Source organism: Rhinolophus hipposideros (assembly GCF_964194185.1).
Source record: "Rhinolophus hipposideros genome assembly, chromosome: 18".
Taxonomy (NCBI): Eukaryota; Metazoa; Chordata; class Mammalia; order Chiroptera; family Rhinolophidae; genus Rhinolophus; species Rhinolophus hipposideros.
Genome location: NC_138064.1, coordinates 57,496,291 through 57,521,498, shown reverse-complemented (window position 1 = coordinate 57,521,498; position 25,208 = coordinate 57,496,291). Strand labels below are relative to the sequence as shown.

The following is a 25,208-nucleotide window of genomic DNA, read 5'->3' as shown; positions in this document are numbered from 1 at the left end:
AGATTTAATGCAATCCCCATCAAAATCCCAATGGCATTTATTCTGTTGAACCACAAAAGACCCCGGATAGCCAAACCAATCTTAAGAAAAATGAACAATACTGGAGGTATCGCACTCCCTGACTTTAGCTTGTACTACAGGGCTACAATAATGAAAACAACATGGTATTGGCAGGAAAATAGACACATAGACCAATGGAATAGAATTGAGAACCCAGAAATAAAACCACATAAATATGTACAGATAATTTTTGACAAAGAAGCTAAAAACATACAATGGAGGAATGACAGCCTCTTCAATAAATAGTGCTGGGAGAATTGGATAGCCATGTGCAAAAGAATAAAACTGGACTGCTATCTGTCACCATGTACCAAAATTAATTCAAAATGGATCAACGACTTATGCATAAGACCTGACACAAGAAACTTCATAGAAGAAAACATAGGTACAAAACTTATGGACCTTAGGTTCAAAGAGCATTTTATGAATTTGACTCTAAAGACAATGGAAGTAAAAGCGAAAATAAACGAATGGGACTATATGAAACTTAAAAGCTTCTGCACAGCAAAAGAAACCATCAACAAAATAAAGAGGCAACCGACTGAATGGGAGAAGATTTTTGCAAACAGTGCCTCCGATAAGGGGCTAATATCCAAAATATACAAGGAAATCGTGAAGCTCAACAACAAAAAAACAAACAACCCAATTGAAAAATGGGCAGAGGGTCTGAAGAGACATTTCTCCAAAAAGGACATACAAATGGCAAATAAACATGAAAAAATGCTCAACATCACTAATCATCAGAAAAATGCAAATAAAAACCACAATGAGATATCACCTCACCCCAGTTAGAATTGGTATCATCAACGAGACAAATAATAACAAGTGTTGGAGAGGCTGTGGAGAAAAAGGAACCCTCACACACTTTGGGTGGGTATGCAGACTGGTGCAGCCGTTATGGAAGGCAGTGTGGAGGTTCCTCAAAAAATTACGAATAGAATTACCATATGACCCAGCAATCCCTCTCCTGGGTATCTACCCAAAAAATTTGAAAACATTTATACATAAAGACACGTGTGCTCCAATGTTCATTGCAGCTATGTTTATGGTTGCCAAGACATGGAAAAAACCAAAATGTCCTTCGATAGATGAATGGATAAAGAAGTTGTGGTATATATACACAATGGAATACTATTCGGCAGTAATAAAGATGATATAGGAACATTTGTGACAACATGGATGGATCTTGAGAGTATAATTCTAAGTGAAAGAAGTCAGACAGAAAAAGCAGAGAACCCTATGATTTCACTGATATGTGGTGTATAAACAAAAAACAACAAAAGAACAAGACAAACAAATGAGAATCAAAAACTTATAGACACATACAATAGTTTAGTGGTTACCAGAGAGTAAGGGGGTTGTGGGGAGGGAGATGAGGGTAAGGGGGATCCAATATATGGTGATGGAAGGAGAACTGACTCTGGGTGGTGAACACACAGTGGGATTTATAGATGATGTAATACACAATTGTACACCTGAAATCTATGTAATTTCATTAACAATTGTCACCCCAATAAATTTAAAAAATAAGCTATATACAGAACTAGACAAATTGTCATAGCATGTATTGCTTCAAATTTGTCTAATAAAAATAACAATTAAAAATAAAAAATAAAAGAAAAAAAGAAAGAAGACAAGAATGTTCACTTTCACCAGTTTGATTCAACACTGTATTGGAAACTGATTGCCACAGCAATCAGACAAGAAAAAAAATGAAGGCATCCAAATTGAAAAGGAGGAAGTAAAACTGTCATTGTTTGCAGATAACATGATACTATATGTATACAGAACCTTAAAAATTCCACAAAAAAACCATTACAACGGGTAAGTGAATTCAGTAAAGTAGCAGGATACAAAATTAATGTTCAGAAATTGTTTGTATTCTTATACACCAATAAAGAACTGTCATAAAGAGAAATTAAGAAAATAATCCCATTTACAATTATATATATAAAAAAAATCTAGGAATAAATTTAAGAAAGAAGGTAAAAGACCTGTACTCAAAAACCTATAAGACACTGAAGAAAGAAATTGAAGAAGATATAAATAAATGGAAGCATATACCGTGCTCATGGATATCTGAGCACATGCTCACGGGTAGAAAGAATTAGCATCATTAAAATGTCCATATTTTCCCCAGCAATCTACAGATTCAGTGCAATCCCTATCAAAATACAAATGGCATTTTTCGCAGAACTAGAACAAATAATCTTAAAATTTATATGGAACCACAAAAGACCCTAAATAGCCACAGCAATTTTGAAAAGGAATAACAAAATTGGAAGTATCACACTACCTGATATCAAACTATACTACAAGTCTATAGTAACCAAAACATCAGAAATAGAGACACATAAATCAATGGAAAAAAATAGAGAGCCCAGAAATAAACCCACACTTATATGGTCACTTAATCTATGATAAAAGAGGCAAGAACATACAGTAAAGACAATCTAGTTAGTAAATGGTATTGGGAAAACAGGACAGATACATGAAAAAAAATGAAACTGAACCACCTTCTTATACAATATACAAAAATAAAGACTTAAATGTAGGACCCAAAACCATGAATCTCCTAGAAGAAAACATAGGCAGTAAACTCTGTGACATTGCTTAGTAATATGTGTGTGTGTGTGTGTGTGTGTGTGTGTGTGTAGGTATATGTATATGTATATGTATATGTATATGTATATGTATATGTATATGTATATGTATGTATTTTTCAACCTATCTCCTTGAGCAAGGGAAACAAAAGAAAAAATAAACATATGGGACTACATGAAACTGAAAACGTTGTGCACAGGAAAGGCAACCAGCAACAAATCATAAAGACAACCTAGTGAGTCGAAGAAAATATTCGCCAATGATATATCTGATAAGGGGTTAATATCCAAATGTATAAGAACTCATACAACTCCACACAAAAATATCAAACAATCCAATTGAAAAATGACAGAGGACCTGAACAGACATTTCTCCAGAGAGTACATACACATGGTAAAGAGTATATGAAAGCATCACTAATCATCAGAGAAATGCAAATTAAAATCACGATGAGATATCATCTTACACCTGTTTTATGTATGGACACCTGTCAGAATGGCCATCATCAATAATCAACAAACAAGTGTTGGTAAGGATGCAGAGAAAAGGGAAACTTTGTGCACAATGGTGGGATTGCAAATTGGTGAAGCCACTTTGGAAAATCGCTTGGAAGGTCCTCAGAAAATTAAAAATAGAACTACCTAATGACTCAAAAATTCTACTTCTGGGTATTTATCCAAAGAAATCCAAAACACTAATTCGAAAAGATATATCCCTATGTTCCTTGCAGCACTATTTTCAATAGCCAATATATGGAAGCAATCGACATGCCCATCAACAGATGAATAGATAATGAAGATTTGATACATATACACAATAGAATATTACTCAACCATAAAAAAGAATGAAATATTATCATTTGGGACAACATGGATTGACCTAGAAGGTATTAAGGTAAGTGAAATAAGTCAGAGAAAGACATATATCATATGTTCTCACTTATATGTGTAATCTAAAGAACCACAGGGGAAAAAATGAACAAACAAAATCAAAACAGACTCACAGATACAGAGAAGAAACTGATGGTTGCCAGAGGGTAGGGGTTTTGGGGAATTGGGTGAAAAACGTGAGGGGATTACAGTATAAATTGGTAGTTACAAAATTGTCACAGGGACGTAAAGTACAGCACAGGGAATAAAGTCAATGATATGTAATAACTATGTATAGTGCCAGGTGGGAATTAGACTAATTAGGGGGGATCACTATGCTGTACACGTAACACTAATGTAAAATAATACTGAATGTCAACTGTAACTGAAAAAAAAAAAGATAAATGATTCGTTTCGTTGCAGGCAGGGGTGTGTGTGTGTGTGTGTGTGTGTGTGCGTGTGTACAGAAGGGAGAGAGATAGGGAGGAAGGAAAGGAGGTGAGGTGAGAGGGAGGGTGGTGGGGAGAGAGAGAGAGAGAGAGAGAGAGAGAGAGAGAGAGAGAGAGAGAGAGAGAGAGAGAGAGAGAGATTGATCGTGTGAGTAAGCAGTGGACAGGAATTACCTGGATGAATTAATGACCAGGTTGCAAGGCAGCTCAATAATTTGTGCAGATGCTTCCTGCATCTACATTACTTCCTCCTCGTGCTTTTTCAAAACTTAATACTATTTATTCTATAGTCTACAGTTTTTATGATAAAAACTTCTATAGTCTACAGTTTTTATGATAAAAAGAATGCTAGGTAATTATAAATGGCTTTAAAATAAGCAAAAGTATACAGAGAAAAACAAAAACCACCTCAAGACCCATAACCCTAAGACAACATTGCTGATGAATCAAGGATTTCCTTTCAAACTATTTTCAAAGCAGGTAAATGTATTTTTCAGCCAAAACAAATATTGTCTTTACTTATATAACATTATGTCATGAGCAAATTTTCTTTTATTAAATAGTTTTAGGAGACATGTTTTAGAAAGATTATCATTATTTCATATTACGCTGTTACTTTAAGTAAACTTTTTGGTGGATTCTGTACGATATTTCTAATTTTTCACTGTTGTAAATATAATGCTACAAGTAAACAACTTACACCTTTTTCTTTATACCAACATGTGAGCATTTTGTACTGCTATTCCCTAAGGACTCCGATAACTCAGTCATACTATTGATGCATATTGCGATACTACTGCTAATGCATATGGACTCAACATATTTACATTGCCCTTTGCACTTTTTGAGTGCTTGTCCCAGCATATCTTCAACAGGATTGAGTAGTATTGTTTTTAAAACTTTTAGTTTGATAGAAAAAAAAGAGTAGAGTATTTTTCATTAATTCATATTTAGTTTTTTAGTATGGCTTAATATTTCTCACTGGTTTAATAATCTTTTATATGTGTGACTCACACCTATCACAGGGATACATTGTGCTCAGTAAATATATAATAAATGAAAAATTGTTGGAGAACTCAACTCCAAAAAAACAAACAACCCAATTAAAAATGGGCAGAGGACTTGAGGAGACGTTTTTCTAAAAAGGACATACAGAAGGCAAAAAGACATATGAAGAAATGCTCAACCTCACTAACCATCAGACAAATGCAAATAAAAACCACAGTGAGCTACCACCTCACCCCAGTCAAAATGGCTATCATCAATAAATCAACAAACAACAAATGCTGGCGCGGATGTGGAGAAAAGGGAACGCTAGTGCACTGTTGGTGGGATTGCAGATTAGTGCAGCCACTATGGAAAACAGTATGGAGGTATCTCAGGAATCTGAAAATGGAACTACCCTATGATCCAATAATTCCACTCCTAGGCATCTACCCAGAGAAATCCAAAACTCCAATTCAAAAATCAGTATGCACTCCTATGTTTATTGCAGCACTTTACACAGTAGCCAAGATATGCAAACAACCGAAATGCCCATCGGTAGACGACTGGATTAAGAAGCTGTGGTACATTTATACAATGGAGTATTACGCAGCCATAAAGAATAAAGAAATCTTATCATTTGCAACAACATGGATGGATCTAGAGAACATTATGTTAAGTGAAATAAGTCAGAAAGAGAAAGACAAGTACCATATGATCTCACTTATATGCGGAATCTAAAGAAAAGAATATGTGAATGAACTAATCAGAGACAGTTTTGAGACACAAAGAAAAAAACGAGAGTTGTTAGATGGGCGGGGGTGGGGGGGTAAGGGGAAAGGTGAAGGAATTAGGAAGCAGCTGGTAACCACAAGATGGCCTCAGGGTTTTTTGAAAATTAATTTGGGGAACTTATTCAATAATGTTGTAAAGATTTTGTTGGGTATCCGATGGACATGCGTCCTATTTGGGAGACCACCTCAGAGATAATGTGGATGCCTGATCATGGCATTGTACACCAGAAGCTAAACATTAATGAATGCAAACTATAATTTTATATATATAATGTGATGGCTCGGTGTGAGGTCGGAGGGATAGTGGATGGGGGGAGGGGGGTTCACAGTGTGAGGGATATAAATGATGAACGTCTAAGTAAAAAAAAAGGAAAAAATTGTTGGAGAGATGACTTGTGTCTTTTCTATTTTTAATAGGATTTTACTGCTTTTGTTATCATAAAAGTGTATTTTACTATTTCTTTTACATAATGAGGATATCCACACTTTTCTATAAATATGACAAGACTTTCTTATATTTACTTGTCTTTTTATTTTGTTTATGGTATTTTTTTAAACTTACAGAGAATTTAACATTTTTATATTGGTAAATATCCGGATTTCTTTTCCATTGTTATTCTGTTATTTATAGCTTAAAAGATCTCTCTCTCTCTCCAACTCCAGATAATATTCATCCATGTTTTCTTTTGATTTTTATGATGTCATATTTTATATTTAACTAAAATCTATTGGGTACTGTTGTAATGGCTAAATCGGGCATATATATATATTTTCAAAGTCGTTATTTAATTTTATGAGTAATACTTATTGTGTAATATACTCTTTACTCAGAGGTTTTATTCCATCACTATTATAAACAAAATTTGTATTCAGGTCAATTGCTGGTCCATTTGTTAATATATAGTTCCACTGATCTTCCATTATATTACTGTACTAATACCACACCATCTCAATTACTTTATAACATATTCACATTAAACTAAACATCCATACTTCTTTTCCCAAAGTTTCTTGATTATGTTGCCCCATTTAATCTTCTAGAAAATTTCTGTAATTGTTTAATGAAATATATTAAATATAGATTAAATATAAAATACTATACCCTATACCAAGGTCGCCCAAAAAGTGTATACACATGACATGTATTCATCTTTTGTTATTGGTATATATTGAGTATTACAATGTTAATACAGTTTTTCCCTGTCTTAAAATGTGTATACATTTTTTGGCACCCTCTGTATATAGTTACATTTATATAAATCTATGTCCTTGGGATTTTAGATTTGCATCCAGCCTGTATATTAATTAATTTGTGAAGAACTAAAGTTATGTAAAATTCAGTATTTCCATCCCTGCCACATGACATACCTTTCAATATATTCCAATCTTTTATGTCCCTCAGTGAAATTTTATATTTTTCTTCAGAGAGTTTTCATGTACTTTTTAAAATTATTTCTAGGTATTTTATAATAGGGTTTTCTTCCCCTCATATTTTCCAACTTAATATCACTGGTTTAGATGAAATCTATTGATATTTATTATATTTATTTAGTGTTGCTATATTACTTAACTCTAATTGTAATAATATTTCAATTGAATCACTGTAGCTTATTAGTTTGGTAATTGGACATTTGCAAATATTGTATTGATTTCTTCTAATATTTATGTTTGTTTTTGTAGATTTTTTAGCCAGCCTCCTAGATGATTCCCAATGATCTTCAACTCCTTATATTACAAAGTGCCCTTCCACCCTGTGTCAGAGCTGGTCTTTGTGATGGATAGAATATTGTAGCAGTGACAGTGTGTGACTTCTCAGGCTAAGTTGTTAAAGGCATTGCAGCTTCCAGTTTGGTCTCCTAGCTCACTTGCTCTGGGAAAAAGCAGCTGCCATACTGTGATGATGTACGACCAGTGTGTTAACTGTATTTCTCAATTTTGCTTTAGACTTTGAGCAGGATAATTTTTTATTGTGGAGGCTGTCCTATGCACTGTAGGGTTCCTGGCTTCTCCACATCAGATGCCAATTGCATCCACCCAATTGTGAAAACAAAAAAATGCCTCCAGACATTGCGAGTTGTCCCTTTGGGGCAACCTGTTCACACTCCCCAGTTAAGAACCACTACTTTGTTTTCTTGGCTACATTAGACCAATTATGTATTATCAGAAGGCTTAGACTTTTGATAGCAAGTATAAGTACTCCAGAAATGCTCTACTGTTCTTATACTAGTTATTCCTTTTACATGGTGTTTTCACAAATGGGTGATCTTGCCCTGTCTATTCATTTATTTTCTTTAGCTCTCCAAGTATTCTCTCTGTATTCCTTCACAACTATATTGAAATTGTCTTCCTAATACAAATTTTTTCCAACTTTTAATTTCATGTAACCTTAAAATAAAGTGTTGTACTATGCTAGGGAAGTGCCAAGGGAAAACAGTAGATGGGTGCCCAGACTGAATTCTCATAGAAAACCTCTGAAGGAAATGGAATTAGCATTGAGACCTGAACGAGCTTATCAAGTGAAGTGTGTGAGACTGTAGGCAATGCCAAACTGTTACAGGAAAAAAGAGAATATGTGAGGGTTCTGTGGCCAGTGGACACATGGCACATTCCAGTTGTACTACATTTAGTACAACTAAAATATAGAATGTTCCTAGCATACTTGTTGTAGGAGTATGAATAAATGGAGCATGAATGACAAGAAAATTGGAAAAGTAAATAGAAACCCCATAAAAGAGTGTGATAGAGGGATTTAAGGGATATTTAAAAAGCAAGTTGTCAGAATTATATTAAAGACAAGATTTCAATGGTGAAGGAAATGATGGCACTAAGAATTCAGGCTTGAACAAATGGGGAAATGGTGGAGTCATTTACTTAAAAAAACAATGAACCCAGGAAGATGACACATTTTGAGTTTGGAGCGCCTGGGGGATATCAAGTGGAAAGGCCTAGAGGATAGTTAGATATATGACTCTGGCTCTCAGATCTCCCACTAGAGAAACAGATTTGGGATTCATCACCATGTACTAGGGTTTCAAAACCTCAGCACTATTGATATTTTGGGCCAGATAATTCTTTGTTGTGGGCGCCATCCTGTGCAATGCAGGATGTTTATCAGCATCCCTGGCTTCTATTGACTAGATGCCAGTGTTAGGGTCCGGAGTCAACCCCTCCTCAAGCGAACAGAAGTCACACGATAATGCAAGTCACACAGCGAGGTTTATTTCCAGCTAGCTGGGGTCCGAGTATCTGCCCGACGCAGCGGGCACTAGTTTATAAACAGGCCAGGTACTGGCTCTTCCTTCTGTTCATGCTAGCACCAGTAATTTAAAATAGTGAATATTAAATATGTGGACTCTACATGAGCCCACAGAAAGCCCACCCCAGATCTTAATGTTCTGTGTATTAAATAGCCACCTCATGTGTACTATGGATGTTTTATTTATGCCCAATAAAGACAAAAGTAATGTTAATAGTCAAATTACAGTAAGCTAATGATGTGCATATTTCCATATGGATGAATGTTGATATATCTAAATAGGAAATAAATGGCGATCCTACCTACTGATGTAAAAAAGATAGAGTAACTCCAGATTTTGCATATTCATCACTATAAGAAGAGGTATGCACGTTTTCAGGACACACAATCAATTAACAGAAAAACAGCAGTTATTTCTGCAATATCTAGTTATTAGCATCTGACTCAAATTATTTTTAGGTTACATGATTTAGAAGACATTATAAACCCATCTAAAAACTTGTAATTATTCTGAGATGGTTCCCCGTAAGCCTAGAATCGCTATCAAAAAGAATACCAATGTGACGTAGAAGAACAGCAAATGAACATGACTAAAAATATGCTCGCTTTCAGAAAAACAATCTCATCATCTGGAAAAATCACAGCTACAACCTGCGAACACTCCCACATGGATACTGATATGGCCAAGGGACACTCTAAGCAGAGAAATTATGAGATCAGGGTGAATTTAGGCCATCTCTGTGGAGCAGCTTATGAATTTCCAGACTGACCTTCTTAAACAACGCAATTGGTCCAACCCCCTCCAAGCAGTTTCATACTATCCTACCCACATCAGCCCAAAGTTTGACATTAACTTAAAACAACCAAAAGAGCATCGTGGTGCAGAAGTGAATAGATGTGTGAACTCTTGCACATTTCTATTGCTGTATTAAATTTGAAGATGAGCACATCCTACCCACAACAGTGTTGTTTCAAGAAGCAGGGCTGGAGTATAGTGGTGAATTAGAAAAGAGACCATTAATTGTATAATCAATAGAAAAAGTAAAAACATGTTTCAAAACATATAATAAGTCTGTATCCAAAGGAAACTTACATATCAGTGATGTACTGGACATAGAATTTTGTGCTACGGTTTTGCAATGGACTCACTCTGGCCTACCAGCATGGGCACAGCTTGCTTCCTGCCTCTTGAAGGGTGAATATGTTACACAGAGCTATGATGGTTTCTAGTGAGTGGTAAAATTCAGAGAAGGTCCAGGTTATTCATGTCAGGGTCATTTCTTGTGCAAAGTTTGATGTAGATGAAGATAAAATGGTTTCTTGGTCAATAATTGAAATTTCATTCTTTTAAGTCAGTGGTTTTTTTGTATAGTTCTATTACAAATGGCCCAGGTTTAATTTCATCCATCTCTATGAAAGCAAAACACTTAGCACTGGTAAACCTTTTTTTAGGTTTGTAGTGTTTGAATTCAAAGAAGATAGCTGCACTTTTGGTTAATTTTTCAACATGTTTCTAGAGCTCAATGTCCACCTTAAAATGAACATATGTATCTTTTTTTCTTGAAGTCACAGGAGTATCTTGCACAGAAGTTAAATCTATGCCATTCAGATAATTTACACTAACTGTAATATAAGATCAATGCACTGCCCAGCATCTTTCAGACCAATTTTCTCACTTCTGATATTAAGTGACATCATTCCTGGTTCTGACGGTAACCTTGGTAATAAAGTACTGAGAACTCTAGAATGAAGGAGTCAGGAGACCTTGCCCCAGTACTACCCTCTTCTTCATCTTGTCTCCTTCAAATTTCAACTTCTGTTTTTTACTAGGTGCCAAAATTCTGTTTAAGGGGACAGGCTAAACTTCAAATGGGAATTCTTTATTATATGTAAGAATATTCTTTAGGATTGGTTTTAGCTTCTTCAGGTCCTCCAGTTTAAATTCTTGGGACTGTGTAAACCGTAAAGCTGCACTTCACAATTCCAAACATTTTCCAATTTTGCCAATGGTTTTCTTTTATTCATAATATAGTACAGGGTAATTTGTAGGTCCTTCTCTGAGCCCAAGGACTAGGCAGACAGGCACAACCTCTCTCTGTTGTCACCACAGACATAAATGTCTCCTTTCATCTTCTGTGAATTGAGAATTATGTGTTGATCTTGGGCCTCTTTTTGTAGATGTCTTGTTAATATCTGATACTTGTCTATCATTTCCACCAGCTGGCCCCAAAAGTCCAAGTTGGTGGTACCTCTCCGAAAACTAGCACCTCAGCACTGCAGCAGGTCCTGGGTCACTTCTGACTGGCCAATCCTCACTCTGTCTTCTTCCATCCCTACAACACCAAAACCAGGCTCTAGGATGCCATCCTCCCCTGGCAGGGCCCTTATATTAACAGGGCCAGGAGGAACCACTAAGACTACCATCACAACCCGTCGAGGAGTCACCTAAGCCCATTTGCCACCACAGCCAAACTTTTTCTAATTTGATTCTTTAAAATATAGTATCAAAATTTTGAGTGTAGGACTCTGGTCAAGATGGCAGACTAGAAAGATCCTGGCTCAACTCTTCTGAGAGACACACCACAACTACAACTACATATAGAGCAACCGTCTCTGAGAGTAACCTGAGGACTAGTGGAACAGATTCTCTACAACTAAGGATATAAAGAAAAAGCCACATCAAAATGAGTAGAAGGGGAAGAGCCATGCAATGGTCAGGAACCACACCCTTGGTGCCCCACAAGTGGAAGGGATATTACAGTTATGGAGGTCCCACCTAAAAGTGAAGGTTCTAAGACACATGCCGTGCTCCTTACCTCAAAGGTTAGCCCTAGGTAAAGGAGCCCCATAATGGCAGGTTTTGAAGCTTACATTCAGAAGAGCTTACGGGCTGAGGAAAACTGAGTTTCCACTCTTAAAGAGCCCACACATAAACTTGCTCCAAACCTAGTGCAGACATAGCAGTTTGTAAAGTTCTTGGGTCTTATGTAAAGAAGATATACTTGTCTAATTTTGTGGTGTGTGCTACAGGGAAAAAGATCTTTTGAACCTTCCTCTGAAGATGGAGGCACTGGCAGGTGCCATTTTTCCTTGGTTTGCTTCATTTTACTCTATCTAGCCTGCCCTGTGCTGACCAGCACCAGTTCTGACCCTCTCCATCAACCTGTTGCTTGCCCCATTCTGCAGTTCCCCTGACAATCTATTCATCCCAACCTGCCTATCCTGCCAGTGCACACCAAAGCCACTCCAAAGCGATTCCTTACTGCCCAGCACCTGGCAGCCACCCATATCAGAGACCTGGACTGCACACCACCACATCAACAGCAGTTGCAGTTGAATCCTGAAGCCAGATGAGCTGAGGATCTGCCCTGCACCACAGCATTCTGGGAGCTGTTTTGGCCAAGACTTGCATCCAGCTAAGCCTGGGGCCAGCCCTGCCCACTAGCATACCCACAACAATTGTGGCATGACCACAACAGAAAGGTGCAAGCAGTTCACACAGGGACACCCCTGTAGCAGCTGGCTCTGATGACAAGGAGAAATTGTGCTACTGGGCCCCAAAGTACAGACACCTTCTACATAAGGCCACTTTTTCAATACTGCAAGATGTAGCTGATATACCTAATACATAGAAACAAATACAGAGACTTAGGACCAAATGAGGAGGAAAAAGAATATGTGTAAAATGAAAGAATACGACAAAACTTTAAGAAAAAAATAAACAAAATGAAGATAAGCAATCTACCAGATAAAGGGTTCAAAGTAATGATTATAAAGATGCTCACCAAATTTAGGAGAGGTATGGACGAACACAAAGAGAACTTCAATAAACACATAGAAAATATTAAAAAGAACCAATTGGAACAGAAGACTACAATATCTGAAATTTAAAAAAAAAGTGTACTAGAGGGAAGCAACAGCATATTAGATGATCTAGGAGAACAGATCAGCAATATGGAAGACAGGGAAGTAGAAATCACGCAATCAGAACAGCAGAAAAGAAAAAGATTCAAAAATAAGTGAGGAGAATATAAAGGACCTCTGAGACACTATTCACATTAGAAGGGTCACAGAAGGAGAAGAGAGAGAAAGAAAAAAAGGGAGAGAGAAAGAATTATTTAAAGACATAATGGCTGAAAATTTCCCTAACCTGGTGAAGGAAACAGACATTCAAGTCCAGAAATCAGAGAAAGTCCCAAACAAGATGAACCCAAAGAGACCCACACAGAGACACATCATAATTTAAATGTCAAAAGTTGTAAACAAGAGAGAATCTTAAAAGCAGCAAGAGAAATACAATTAATTATGTACAATGGAACACCCATTAAATGATCAGCTCATTTACAGCAGAACTTTGCAGGCTGAAAGGGAGTTGCAAGATATTTTTAAAGTGTAGGAAAAGAAAACAACCTACAACCAATAATACTCTACCCAGCAAGGTTATCATTCAGAATTGAAGGAAAGTTTCCCAGACAAGCAAGAGCTAATAGAATTCACCACCATTGACATTACAATAAATTTTAAAGAGACTTTTTTAAGTGGGAAAGAAAAGGTCAAAGCTAGAAATAAGAAAATGCATGAAAGAAAAAAATGCATCAGTAAAGGCAAACATATAGTAAATGTAGTGATCAACCATTTAAAATATTAGTATGAAGGTTAAAAGTCAAAAGTAGTAAAATCATTTATATCAACAATATTTAGTTAAAGGACGCATAAACACACACACACACACACACACACAGATGTTAAAGATGACATCAGAAACATAACGGGGAGGTCTGTAAAAATGTGGTGCTTTTAGAATGCATTTAAAATTAAGCAACAGTCAACTTAAAAGATATTGTTATGTACATAGATTGTTATAAATGACTCTCATAGTAACCACAAACCAAAAACCTATAATAGATACACACACAAAAAAAATAAAAACAAAGGAATCCAAACAAAACACTAAAGAAACTCAGCAATCACAATGGAAGAGAGAAAACAAAAACCAGAGGACTACATAAAAAATGAGTAAACAATTAACAAAATGGCAAAAAGCACATACCTATTAATAATTATTTTAAACATAAATGGACTAACTGCTCCATTCAAAAGATGTAGGGTGGTTGAAAGGATAATAAAATAAGACCCATACATACTCCACCTACAGTAGATTCACTTCAGATATAGAGACACACAGACAGAAAGTGAAGAAATGGCAAAAATACATTGACCAAATGGAAAAAAAAAAAAAATCTGGGGTAGAAACAATTATATCAGACAAAATAGACTTTAAAACAAAACTGTAACAAAAGACAAAAAGGCACTTTATAATGATAAAGGGACCAATTCTATAAGAGAATATAACACTTGTAAACATCTATGCATCCAACATAAGAGCACCTAAACACATAAAACAAATACTGACATAAAGAGATAAAATGACAGTCACATAAAAATAGGGCATAACATATAACACTTCATTTTTATCAATGTACAGATCATCCAGACAGAAAATCAATAAAGAAACAGGGTCCTTAAACAACACATTAGGGCAGATAGACTTCATAGACACATACAGAACATTTGATTCAAAAACATTCATCAAAAGAAATAGAAGAATGCACATTCTTTTCAAGTACACATGGAACATTCTCTAGTACAGATTACATGTTAGACCACAAAACAAGTCTCAATAAATGTAAGAAGATTGGAATCATATCAAGAATCTTTTCCAACTACAACAGCATGAAACTAAAAATCAACTACAAGAAGAAAACTGGAAAAACACAAACATGTGGAGGCAAACAGAATGCTACTGAAATATCAATGTGTCAATGAAGAAATAGAAAACTATCTCCAGACAAATGAAAATAGAAACACAATGTTCCAAAATCTATGGGATACAGCAAAAGCAGTTCTAAGAGGAAAGTTAATAGAAATCCAAGTCTACCTCAAAACACAAGAAAAATCTCAAATTAAAAAACCTAAGGGAACTAGAAGAAACAAAGAACAAACAAAGCCCCAAAATTGGTAGAAGAAAGGAAATAATGAAAATATAAAAATCAAAGCAAAAACAAATACATAGAGACAAAAATAAAACAAAAGTCAATAAAACTAACAGTTGAAAAGATAAACAAAATTAATAAACCTTAGGCAGATTCATCAAGAAAAAGAAAAAAAAAAGACAGGACCCAAGTAAATAAAATAAAAAATAAAAAAGAAGTTACAACTGACATCACAGAAATGCAAAGAATTACAAGAGAATGATATGAACAACTGTACAACAGCAAATTGGGCAACCTAGAAGAAACGGGTAAATTCCTAGAAACAAAGTCTTTCAAGACTGAATCATAAAAAAACAAAATCTAAACAGAATGATTACCAGTAACAAAACTGAATCACTAATCAAAAAACCTTCCAACAAAAAAAAGTTCAGGAACAGACACCTTCACAGGTGATTCTACCAAAAATCTGAAAAAAAATTAAGACCCATTCTTCCTAAACTATTCTTAAAAAAAAAAAAAAAAAAAAAAAAAAAAAAAAAGAAGAGGAAGGAACACTTTCAAGGCCAGCATCATCCTGATACTAAAACCTGATAGACAAAGACACTTCAAAAAATAAAAATACAAGCCAATGTCTTTGATCACTAATGCAAAAGTTTTCGACTCCCTCTCCTGGGTATCTACCCAAAAAATGAAAATATTTATCCATAAAGATATATGTGCTCCAATGTTCATTGCAGCTTTATTTACAGTGGCCAAGACATGGAAACAACCAAAATGTCCTTCGATAAATGATTGGATAAAGAAGTTGTGGTATATATACACAATGATATACTATTCTGCCGTAAGAAAAGATGGAATAGTACCATTTGCAACAACATGGATGTATCTTGAGATTATTATGCTGAGTGAAATAAATCAGACAGAAAAAGTCGAGAACCATATGTTTTCACTGATATATGGTATATAAAACTGAAAACAACAAAAGAACAAGACAAACGAATGAAGAAACAAAACCCATAGACACAAACAATAATAGTTCAGTGGTTACCAGAGTGTAAGTGGGGAAGGCGGTGGTTGATGAGGGCAAAGGAGATCCAATATATGGTGATGGAAAGATAACTGACGGTGGGTGGTGAACGCACAATGTGATATATAGATAATGTATTACAGAGTTGTATACCTGAAATCTATGTAGCTTTACTACAACTGTCACCCCAGTAAACTTTAATTAAAAACAAATATTATGAAACTGAATGCAACAATACATTAAAAGGATCTTACACCAAGATCAAGTGGGATTTATTCCAGGGATGCAAAGATAGTTCATATTTACAAATCAGTCAATGTGGTAACACCACATAAACCAAACAAAGGATTAAAATCATATGATCATTTCAACAGATGTAGAAAAAACTGGATTTGATAAATCCAGCATTTATTTATTATAAAAACTCTCAACAAAATGGATATGGAGAGAACATACCTCAACATAATAAAGGCCATATATGACAAATTAACAGCTAACATCATATTCAGTGGTGAAAGCTGAAAACTTTGTCTCTAGGAATTTTTTTCTCTGAGAAAGAAAACCAAGGAGGCCCACCCTCACCACTTTTACTCAACAAAGTATTAGAAGTCCTAACCACAAAAATCAGACAAGAAAAATAAATAAATGCATTCACATTGGAAAGGAAGAAGTGAAACTGTCAATATTTACAGATGACATGACACTATATATAGAAAATTCTAAATATGCCACCAAAAATTATTAGAAAACATGAATTCAATAAAGTGGCAGGATACAAAATTAATATACAAAATTGTGTTGCATTTCTATACACTAATAAGAAACTATCAGAAAGAAAAATCAGAAATTGATTCCATTTACAATTACAACAGAAAAGAATAAGATACCTAGGAATACATTTAACAAAGGAGGGGATAAACCTGTAGTCTGAAAACTATAACATTGATAAAAGATTTTGAAGATGACATAAATAAATGGAAGGACATAACATGCTCATGGAATGGAAAAAATTAGTATTGTTAAAGTGTCAATACTAACCTTATCTTGTTCCTGATCTTAGGGGGAATGGTTTTAGCTTTTCCCATTGAGTATGATGTTAGCTGTGGGTTTGTCATATATGGCCCTTATTATGTTAAGATATGATCCCTCTATTCCCACTTTCTTAAGGGTTTTTATCATAAAAGGTTGCTGTATTTTATCAAATGCTTTTTCTGCATCTATTGATATGATCATGTGATTTTTATTTTTCATTTTGTTAATGTGGTGTATCACATTAATTGATTTGCGGATGTTGAACCACCCCTGCATACCAGGGATGAATCCCACTTGATCATGGTGTATGATCTTTTTAATGTATTGCTGAATTCTGTTCGCTAATATTTGGTTGAGAATTTTTGCATCTATGTTCATTAGAGATATCGGCCTGTAGTTTTCTTTTTTTGTGGTGTCTTTGTCTGCTTTTGGGATCAGGGTGATAGTGGCTTCGTAAAAAGTGTTTGGGAGTCTTCCTTCCTTCTGGATTTTTTGGAAGAGCTTGAGGAGAATAGGTGATAATTCTTTTTGGAACGTTTTGAAAAATTCACCTGTAAAGCCATCTGGTCCAGGGCTTTTGTTTGTTGGGAGATTATTGATTACTGATTCAATTTCCCTGGTGGAAATCAGACTGTTCAGGCTTTCTGTTTCTTCTTGAGTTAGCCTTGGAAGGTTGTGCGCCTCTAGAAAATTGTCCATTTCTTCCAGATTGTCAAATTTGTTGGCATATAGTTGCTCATAGTAATTTCTTAAATTTTTTTGTATTTCTGATGTGTCTGTTGTCACTTCATGGACATTACCCAGAGTAAGATTTTCACTGATATATACCCTTGCGCGAGGGAAGTAAGAGAAAAAAATAAACATGTGGGATTACTTCAAACTAAAAAGTTTTTTCACAGCAAAGGAAACCATCAATAACACAAAAAAGGATCCTACTGAATGGGAAAAGATATTGGCCAATGATATATCTGATAAGGGATTAATATCACAAATCTATAAAAAACTTACTCAACTCAACTCCAAAAAAACAACAACCCAATTAAAAAAATGGGCAGAGGACTTGAGGAGACATTTTTCTAAAAAGGACATACAGAAGGCAAGAAGACATATGAAGAAATGCTCAACCTCACTAACCATCAAAGAAATGCAAATAAAAACCACAAAGAGATACCACCTCACTCCAGTCAAAATGGCTATCATCAATAAATCAACAAACAACAAATGCTGGCACGGATGTGGAAAAAAGGGAACGCTAGTGCACTGTTGGTGGAATTGCAGATTAGTGCAGCCACTATGGAAAACAGTATGGAGGTATCTCAGGAATCTGAAAATGGAACTACCCTATGATCCAGTAATTCCACTCCTAGGCATCTACCCGGAGAAATCCAAAACTCCAATTCAAAAATCTGTATGGATTCCTATGTTTATTGCAGCACTTTACACAATAGCCAAGATATGGAAACAACCAAATGCCCATCGGTAGATGACTGGATTAAGAAGCTGTGGTACATTTATACAATGGAGTATTACGCAGCCATAAAGAAGAAAGAAATCTTATCATTTGCAACAACATGGATGGATCTAGAGAACATTATGTTAAGTGAAATAAGTCAGAAAGAGAAAGACAAGTACCATATGATCTCACTTATATATGCGGAATTTAAAGACAAGAATATGTGAATGAACTAATCAGAAACAGTTTTGGGGACAAAAAGAAAAAAACGAGAGTTGTTAGATGGGCGGGGGTGGGATAAGGGGAAAGGTGAAGGGATTAGGAAGCAGCTGGTAACCACAAGATGGCCTCAGGGTTTTTTGAAAATTAATTTGGGGAACGCATTCAATAATGTTGTAAAGACTTTGTTGGGTATTCGAAGGACACGCGTCCTATTTGGGAGACCACCTCAGAGATACTGTGGATGCCTGATCATGGCATTGTACACCAGAAGCTAAACATTAATGAATGCCAACTATAATTTTATATATATAATGTGATGGCTCGGTTGAGGTCGGAGGGATAGTGGATGGAGGGAGGAGGGCTCACAGTGTGAGGGTATATTGATGAACATCTAAGTATTACCTTGTCTTGTACACCTGAAACTAATAAATTAAAATTAAAAAAATTAAAAAAATATGCAAGACCCTTTCCAAAAAAAAAAAAAAGTCTCAATACTATTCAATCTACAGATTCCGTACAATCCCTATGAAAATACTAATGGCATTTTTTTTCACAGAACTAAAACAAATAATCCTAAAGTTTGTATGGAACCATACACACACAAAAAAACAAAAAAAGCAAAACTAAACAAAAAAACAAACAAACAAAAAAAACAAACACAGAAATCCAAAGCAATCTTGAGAAACAAAAACAAAGTTGGAGGTATTGATCAAAAAAAATGGCGGCGTGAGGTGAGTCTCTGTAGCGCTCCCCTGGAATTTACAATGAATCGGACAACAATAACTCCACAAAGGATTCCCTGCACAGCAGATAGGCAAGACAAAGAGGCCCACTACTGAATTCACCTCCAGGTGGGTGAATCGCTCGAGCGGGGGAGGAGGGAGAGGAGAAGTGCGGAGACGGAGCCCCGCGGGCGCAGGACGCAGACCTAGCTCAGTGCTCCGAGCTCTTTGCTCCTGGAACTACCGCAGCTGCGTGAGAGGGAAGAACTCGGACTGCTAGGGCTCCGCTTACGGCCCACAGGGCTGAGGGGGCAGCATATAACACGGCTGAACCCAAGGCTCACGGCAGACACCTTGGAGAAAAGACTGAGGGAAGAAGGCTGAAAACAGTGGTTTAAGCCCTCACTGCCGAGCGGAGAACGGAAGCCTTAGGCACGGAGACTAGCCTCCCCCTCCCTCCCCTCCCAGAGCTCGCCCCGCCCCCACCTGCCCGGTGCTAGAAGTGATAAAGTAGTAGTGTCAGATCAAAGGACAGAATATTTGCTGCTCTGAGAACTGTGGACCACAGACACATTCCCAGCTCTACTAGTTCCGGCAAAGGGGAGGGAGCTGTGGAAGCAGGACTGGCTGTGCTGGTGGTCGCCGCCATTGCTCTGGGCCACCTCTCACAACTCACCCCGCCCCTGGCCCCACCTATCCGGGCGGATCCCTGCAGGAGTAAACAGAACTGCTGAAACATACAAGCTCTGAATCTGGTGCAGAAAGAGCTTTGGAACTTCAAAAGCTCTTCGCATACCTATCAACCTGTGGCAGAAGCCATTCCTGTAGATGTCTAGGAAGAGAAATAGTAAATCAGTGATTGCCATGAATAACCAAGGGAACAAGATAGCTCAGAAAGAAAGTGAAAAGTCTCCAGAAAAGGAACTTAGAGATATGGAAATATGCGATTTAAATGACAAAGAATTCAAGATTGCAATTCTGAAAAAAACTGAACGAGATGCAAGAAAACACAGAAAGGCAGTTTAATGAACTCAGAAACACAATCAAAGCATTTTACAAACATGAGCATTTTACAAAAGAGATTGAAATTTTGAAAAAGAACCAAATAGAATTTCTGGAGATTAAGAACTCAGTAGAAGAAATTAACAATAAAATATCCAGCTTAGGTAGTAGAGTTGACCAGATGGAGGAAAGAATCAGTGACATCAAAGATACAAACCTGGAATTTACACAGATGGAAGAAGAAAGAGACTTGAGACTTAAAAGAAATGAAAGAACTCTAGAAGAACTTTCTGACTCCATCAGAAAGAGCAATATAAGGATAATGGGCATACCAGAAGGAGAAGAAAGAGAGAAGGGAACAGAGAATATATTCAAACAAATCGTTGATGAGAACTTCCCAAACTTGTGGAAATAACTGGATCCTCGAATCCAAGAAGCAAATAGAACTCCTAATTACCTCAATCCCAACAGGCCTTCACCAAGGCACATTGTATTGAAGTTGTCTAAAATCAATGACAAAGAAAGAATCCTCAAGGCAGCCAGGGAAAAGAAGACGGTAACTTACAAAGGAAAGCCCATTAGATTATCATTAGATTTTTCAGCAGAAACTCTACAAGCTAGGAGGGAATGGAACCAAATATTCAAACTATTGAAAGAGAAAAATTATGAGCCAAGAATAATATATCCAGCAAAGATCTCCTTTAGATAAAGACCTTTCCAGACATCCAGAAGCTCAGGGAATTTTCTAATACATGACCTGCACTACAAGAAATACTAAAGGAGGCTATTAGACCACCATCAACAGGGACAACTTGTGGCAACCAAAACATAAAAAGGGGGAGAGTAAATGCCTGAACTGGAATATGGGAATAGAGAAAGTAAGCGTGCTGAAGAAACTGGAATACTCTAAATATCAAAGTTGGAGGTATCATACACGGGGATTTCAAACTATATTACAAAGTTTAATAGCCAAAACAGTATGGTACAGGCACAAAAACAAAAACAACGGAAAAGAATAGAGTTCCTGGAAATAAACCCACATTTAGATAGTCAGTTAATTTATGACAAAAAGGCAAGATTATACAATGAAGAAAACACAGTCCCTTCAATAAATAGTGTTGATAAAAGTAGACATTTACATGCAAAAAGGAAAGGAAAGGGAAGGGAAGGGAAGGGAAGGGAAGGGAAGGGAAGGGAAGGGAAGGGAAGGGAAGGGAAAGGAAAGGAAAGGAAAGGAAAGGAAAGGAAAGGAAAGGAAAGGAAAGGAAAGGAAAGGAAAGGAAAGGAAAAGTGGCCCACTTTCCTGCACCATATACAAAAATAAATACAAAATGGATTAAAGACCTAAATGTAAGACAAGAAACTGTAAAACATAGGCAGTAAACATTGACCTAAGAAACTTTTTTTGATATATCTCCCCATTCAAGGACAACAATAGCAAAACTAAACAAATGGGATTACATCAAAAAGTTTTTGCACAGCAAATGAAACCATCAACAAAATGGTTTGGAAACCACTGAATGGGAGAAGACACTTGCAAATAATGTATCCAATAAGGAGTTAATATCCAAAATATATAGAAACCTCATACAATTCAACAACCAAAATACAAACAATCTGATTAAAAAATGGGCAGAGACTTGAATAGACATTTTTCCCAAAGACTTTCAAATGGCCAACTGACACATGAAAAGATGTGCAACATCAGTAATCATCAAGGAAATGCTACTCAAAAAAAACCCACAATGAAATATAACCTCACACTTTTTAAATTGGCTATTATCAATCAGCAAAAATGATAAGAGGTACAAACTTGCAGTTATAAAATAATGAGTCTGGGGTAATATAGTCAATGTTATGGTAGTAACTTTTTATGGTGACAGATGATTACTAGATTTATTGCAGTGATCACTTTGTAAGGTATATAAATGTTGAATAACTACATTGCATACCTTAAACTCTTTTAATATATGTATATCAACTACACTTGAATTAAAAAAATACTTGAATGTAAAAATTGAAGTTAATATATTTCTTTGGACTTTATGAAATTTTATATACTTTTTCTGATCTATTTATAAATATTTATTTTATCTTAATTAGATATGTAAGAATATTGCCCCCCTCAAGTAAACACTGAGGTTTATTTATCAAAGCCACTGTTTTCCTATATTGTTTAGTACATTGATTTCTTCTTGTATTTTCCTTATTTAATTTTTATTACTAAATTTCAGTTTATTTGATTGGGAGTTTTCTAATTTCTTCATTTGAACGCTTAGGAATTTTATTTTCTTTGATTTTCAGTAATAAAACATATCTGCACATTTTTCCCTATAAAAAATTCTAGCAATTTTTGGTAAGTTTAAATGAATAACAATAATATTGACATTTTCTAAATAGTCAAAATTATAGATTTAATTCTTTCTTTAGCCAATAGTTGTTTTTCAATTTGAAAGTCACTTGGATTTAAAAAACAACATTATTCTCTAAATGTATGATGATCAGAAAAGGTGACCTTAAAATTTCTCCTTTTTGAAATGTATTGAGATAATCTTCATGACCTACTAGTATATTTAGTTTGTGCAAATGTTCTATAGATGTTTCCAATGATAGTGAATTCTGCTTCATTGTAAATGGTCAATATAATTTAAGACTTTACTTTTGTAGAGAAGTTTTATGTTCATAGAAAAATTGAACAGAATGTACAGAGATTTCCCATACATCCCTGTCCCCACACATGCATATCTTCCCCCATTATCAGAATCCCCACCAGAGTGGTACATTTGTTACAACTGATGAACCTACATTGACACATTGTCATGTAGGGTGTCATGCGGGATCTCTGGTCCAGCTCCCCACATAAGAACCAGGCTATCATGAGGCCAAAAAGGAACACCCACGGAGCCATAGATAGGGGAGTCATACCACTATATTTTCTCTGGCAGCCGGGCAAGACACATGCAGTAGGATCCACATGATCGCAGTCCACCATTCACTTCTTCTGCCTACCAACCAACCAACCAATCAACCGAGCCCAGCAGTTACATCAGTAGCTAATTGGCTAACTGGTTACAGCTGACAGCCAACCAATCATAGTCGATGGTCATTCACGACCCCAGCCAGCACCTCCCTGCGCGAGGCCAAGAGCCTGGAAACTGCCCTATGGGACTCTGTCCCCACACACATCATTCTCCTCAGAGTCCATAGTTTACAGTGGAGTTTACTCTGTACAGTGGTGTTTTATGTTCTATGGGTTTGGACAAATTATAATGATATGTATACAACATTATATACTAGAGTATTTTCCAAGCTCTAAAGATCATCACTGCTGCACCTATTCATTCCTCCCCTCACCAACCCTTAGCAACCACTGGTCTTTTTACTGTCTCCATAGATTTGCCCTTTCCAGAATGCTATATACTTGGAATTATACAGTCTGTAGCTTTTTCTGATTGACTTCTTTGATTTAGCAAAATGTATTTAAGGTTCATCCATGTATTTTCATGGTTTGATAGCTCATTTATTTTTAGCACTGACTAATATTCCATTGTCTGATTGTACCACCGTTTATTTATCCGTTCAGCTCCTGAAAGACATCTTGGCTGCTTCCAAGTTTTGGCAATTATGAATAAAGCTGACATAAAGAGATTTCTGTGCATACATAAGTTTTCAACTCATTTGTCTAAATACCAATGAGTGAAATTGCTGAATCCTTTCATAAAGATATCTTTAGTTTTGTAAGAAACTGTCAAGCTATCTTTCAAACTGGACATACCATTTTGCATTCCCACTAGCAATGGATGAGTGTTCCTGTTGCTCGACATCCTCACCAGCTTTTGGTGTTGTCAGTGTTCTGGATTTTAGCCATTCTAATAGGTGTGCAGCAATATCTCATTGCTGTTTTATTTTACATTTCCCTGATGATATGTAATGTGGAGTATCTTTTTATATGATATTTGTGATCTGTATAACTTCCTTTACTGAGGTGGCATTTAAGGTATTTGGCTCATTTTAAAATCAGGTTGTTGAGTTTCTTATTGTTGAGATTTAAGAGTTATTTGTATATTTTAGATAATAGCCTTTTATCACATGTGTCTTTTACAGACATTTTCTCTTCATCTGTGGCTTGTGTTCTTATTCTTCTGACATTGTCTTTTACAAAGATTTTAATTTTAATGAAGTACAGCTTATCAGTTATATATTTCATGGATCATACCTAAGGGGTTATATTTAAAAAGTCATCACCATACCATACAAGATCATATACATTTTCTCCTATGTTAGTTTTATAGTTCTGAATTTTACATTTAGGTCTATGATCCATTTTGAGTTAATTTTGTGAGGAGTGTAATGATTGTATCTAGATACAACTTTCTTTGCATGTGAATGTCCAGTTGTTCCACCACCATTTGTTGAAGAGACTATATTTGTTCAATTGTGTTACCATTGTTCTATTGTCAAATATCAGTTGACTATATTTATTTATAAAAATCAGTTGATTATATGGGGATCTATTTCTGGACTCCTGTTTTATTCCATTGATCTATTTTTTTTATTCTTTCATCGATATCACACTGTCTGGAATAATACAGCTTTATAACAAGTCTTAAAATAGTGTAGTGTCAGTCTTCTAATTTTATTCTTCTCCTTCAATACTGTGTTGACTATTCTGGGTCTTTTGCCTCTCTGGACTTTGCTTCTTTGCTAGGATTTTGATTGGGTTTGCATTGAAGTTATAGTT

The 25,208-nt window shown here is 35.8% G+C and overlaps 1 protein-coding gene and 1 pseudogene across 7 annotated transcripts in view; both read right to left on the bottom strand.

Moving 5' to 3' along the window:
- The window catches only part of HECW1 (HECT, C2 and WW domain containing E3 ubiquitin protein ligase 1), a 601,837-nt gene that overhangs the window by 372,148 nt on the left and 204,481 nt on the right, over positions 1-25,208 (bottom strand). The gene's annotated exons all lie outside the window — the stretch shown is intronic.
- Positions 10,291-11,440, bottom strand: LOC308510246 (axin interactor, dorsalization-associated protein-like; annotated as a pseudogene). Its single transcript has 2 exons — positions 11,139-11,440; positions 10,291-11,030 (listed from the first exon to the last, which is right to left on the bottom strand). The product of its transcript is annotated as an axin interactor, dorsalization-associated protein-like (transcript).